The sequence below is a fragment of the Haliotis rufescens genome, unplaced genomic scaffold, assembly GCF_023055435.1.
Source record: "Haliotis rufescens isolate VD_foot unplaced genomic scaffold, xgHalRufe1.0.p SCAF_5, whole genome shotgun sequence".
NCBI classification, from domain to species: Eukaryota; Metazoa; Mollusca; class Gastropoda; order Lepetellida; family Haliotidae; genus Haliotis; species Haliotis rufescens.
Window position 1 is genome coordinate 19,517,890 of NW_025964223.1, and position 4,189 is coordinate 19,522,078.

Below are 4,189 nucleotides of genomic sequence, written 5' to 3' on the forward strand. Positions count from 1 at the left end.
CAGTGATTGCTATCATGAGCATCGATCCACGCAATTGGGATCGATGACATGTCTCAACCAAGTCAGCGAGCCTGACCACCCGATCCCGTTAGTCGCCTTTTACGACAAGCATGGGTTGCTGAAGACCTATTCTACCCCGGAATCTTCACGGGTCTCCGGTTGATATGAGGTCCGTGTGGTTACAAAGAGTCACCTGGCTGTCAACGTACCCCGATGGCGTGTATTGCCATCCACTGTTTTCCCCACCCAGATGCAACTATTTACAGGCAGCCATTATTATAGCCAGAATATTTCCAGGGTACGGCGAAAACACAGTACCTCACTCACCCATCCTTTCATATGTGATTTGCTTTATGTGTGTCACAGGTCTATAAGGGGTTTACAGAAAACGTTCCAGAGACGTTCCAGATAGCTATGGTAGTGGGTTAGAATCCTAGGTGCAACCTTGATAATCAACCATCAACTTCAATCACTTAAGCCTTTCGTCCATCAACCGGACCTGCCTTGCTTTAACTGAAATACTGGCATCACTCACAATCACTGCTTTAATCCAATCCACTTAAGACTGTTGTTATTGTTGGAAACAAGGGCATTCTTAAAGTTTGTTGTAGTTGTTCTATGCAAACAAAAATAAAGGTTTTTAGTGGTACGTGTTCTTGTTATGTTTCTTTTTATGACTTGACCATTTGTCGAATTAATTCATTTCTTGAAGGAAAATTATTCATGGATTTCGTGACAGAGATCGAAAACTGAACATGATCCTCTAAGGGTTCGTGGTGGGCACGGGTCAGTCGTCTATGGCGCCGCAATTCGCTGTGCAGAGTTGCGTCCCTTTGGCACACCAGAAACCTACGATTGTGGGTTCGAATCCAGGTTCGCCCCGATTATGTTTCTAGGTTTGTCAGCACCATACCCTTGCTCGTGGGTTTCACCGAAGTGGTTAAAGTCTAAGACCTGCATCACCTTTCACATTAAGCTGACACGCCGTGATATAACTGGAATACTGTTAAAGCTGCGTTAAACCCAACTCACTCACTCACTCACATGATTCACAGGCAATAAAACACCTGCAATAAAACACCTTTCCCTTTTAGTCCACTTTATATGTATGAACTAAGCTATGGTTTGTTTGTTTGTTGTTTAACGCCGCACTCAGCAATATTCCAGCTATATGACGGCGGTCTCTAAATATTTGAGTCTGGGCCAGACAATCCAGTGATTAATATCCTGGCCACCCGATCCCGTTAGTCGCCTTTTACGACAAGCATAGTCACCTTTTACGGCAAGTATGGGTGGTTGCAGACCTATTCTACCCCGGCGTCTTCACGGGTCCTTAGCTATGGTGTTTAATGAGTGCATACATAATTCTGATCCGATTTTAAACACGTAAGTATATGTTATGACGAGTGGGAGTTGTTTGTCGTACAATAAAACATTGCATAGAGAACAAGCCTTGCTGATGACTCTAGGTCAAGACGTTCCTCAACTTCCATCAAAGAAGATTCAATCAAGGAGATAGCCGTATTACCATTGCTGAACATGAAAAAAACACAGGCCTAAGGCATGGATCCATTGAAACTATTATTCATGAACATTAACAGATTATTAAGATATCTGCTCGTTCGGTGCCAACGTTTCTAAATTCTGATCTTAAGGGAACAAAAACTGACATTGCCGAGGAATGTTAGAGATAATTGAGTAGAATTTCGTCAAATTCAAAAAGAGATTAGTATCGGGTGATAAAACATGGGTCCACCACTCTTATCCCGAGTCAAAACGTCAAACCATGGAATGGCACCATTCCCTTCTCAGGCACCAACGAAATACAAGTCAAGATCAATGAAGAAAGTTATGGTCACTGTATTCTGGGATGCAAAGGGTGTGATCCTTGTTCATTAGTAAGAAAGTCAAAAGACGATTAGCGGTGCCTACTATGCTGATGTACTTTATCACCTGAGATATTTTATCAAAGAAAAGCGGTGAGGAATGCTGACTGCTGGAGTTCTCCTTTTTCATGATAATGCCTCTTCTCACTGCTCTGCGACAATGTGGTTTCGAAGAGCTTCCTCGCCCTCCATACTCACCAGACCTGGCACTAAGTTATTTCAACATGATTCCTCAATTTATAGAATACCTCTGTGGAAAGCGCTATGACGACAACGATGACCTAAGGTGTCATGAATGGGTTTCTCAGTGTGGCTTCAGGAAACCTCTTCCGACTGGAATTGAAAAGTACTATCGATATGAGAATAGTATTGAGAAGCAGGAAGATTATGTAGAACAATACAATTAAAAACACTTCCACAATTGTTAGTTTTGTTGGTTAGGCCAAATACTTGTTGACCAGCTCTGGTACAACGTACAAGGGGGGGGGGGGGGGGGGGGGGGGGGGGCGGGGGGGGCGGAGGGTAAGTTTGGTATTTTCCGGATATGCTAGCAATTACTGAATCAATTGTATGTCTGTTACTGGTTTGCCTGGTCCAGACTCAATAACTATCAGACGTCCCTTCTGTAATTGAAATATTGCTCACGGCAGCATAAAAGTATCCGAGCTCAATCAATCACCCAGTCTGCAGATGCCGTTTTGGATTAGAAATTTCAAAGCCAGAACTCGATGACCGGGTATTCGAACGTGTAAACACATTACAACAGTGTAACCTAATCTATCGTATGATTCTGTGTTCAACAACAAATCATTGTTTAATTTGACGTTTACACGATATACGGCTTTTCCATTGGACGATAGACCGGTCACATGACCGCGAAATTGACGTCAATTAGTGTATGAGCGACACAATTTGACGTTCATACGTTTTTCACGATACCGTGTTGTTGATTTTACGTAAACATTGACGGACTACTTCCACATTCCTGGGAAACCCCTTGGAATTTCCTAGTACGAATACGTACAGAAGAGTTCTTTCTGATCATTTAAACCCTTTAACTCAGCGGTTTACTGTACATTGAAAAACGTCATAGTTTGACTGCACGATCGTTCACGAATATCCTCGCTACGACCCATCCTAGTGAACAAAACGAAAAAAGGCACATCCAAACTATGGTAGTATCGACTCGATCCGTCTCTTGGCTGGCAGTGACTGTCTACAGCAACTTATGACTTTACCTTAGAGTCCGTTTCACATATCTTTAATCATCTTTCAATGATCGGCCAATTGACCAATGATGACTAAAAAATGTAACCGCCATGGGTTCATTAGCAACTCCCGAAATCACTCCCGTCACATTTATCGTGTCGGCCATTTTGAAGTCTTGTACTTAATGTGAATGTATTACGACGCGTTGTCATTGTGACTGACTTACTGAGGTAGTTCTTAACAGACCTTTCTTATCTAATGGTGATATTATTTGAATACATGTGTTGCGTAACATGTTTCTGAAGAGCAAGTTGTGCATCCATATGCTCATGTCACCTCTCTTTTTGAGGAACTATTTTATTCCGCGATATAGCTGGTTGTTGCATGGCTGTCAGTGTAAACATGAACTCACGCGTACTAAATAAAATTGTGTATAGATCTTGGCCTACATCCTTTGAGGTAAGACACTGTGATAAAATAGTATAAGAATTGACATTCACTTTGTGTGAGTTCATTGGAGTATGAACCTTCAAAGAGTGAGGGCCAAACATTGTATGAACGTCGGAGCTTGCTCTTTGAAGGTTCATATTCCAATAAACTCACACAAAGTGAAAGTCAATTCTTAATAACACGACTACCAAACTCAAATAGCCCTCTTGATTATTTGGCATGGGCACGCGGTCTAAAGCGCCAGGAAGTGAGATCGTATCCCGCTAGTTACCAGGTTATTCAGCCAATGAACCAACAATTTTCAAAGGTCTGTACGGTCTTGTCACTACCCCTATTGTACGGTACATATACTCCGTGTACTCAAAAGAATCCACTCATCCGATGGTAGATGACCAGATGGTGGACACGAATACGTTCATACATCCGAAACACAAGTGTAAAAACGTGTGGTGTCACACTGGGCAATTGACTTAGTTCAAATGTGCCTCTGTTCACCCAGCAGAGAATGGGTACCCGATATGTGAGGTAGCGCCCTCCAGCCCCCGTAGGCAGCTTGGGTCGTATACTCCCCAGGGAGTTGAAACTAAGTGGAAATTCATACGGATCCACTCTTCGCATTTGAGCGGATACTTGTAACTGGATAT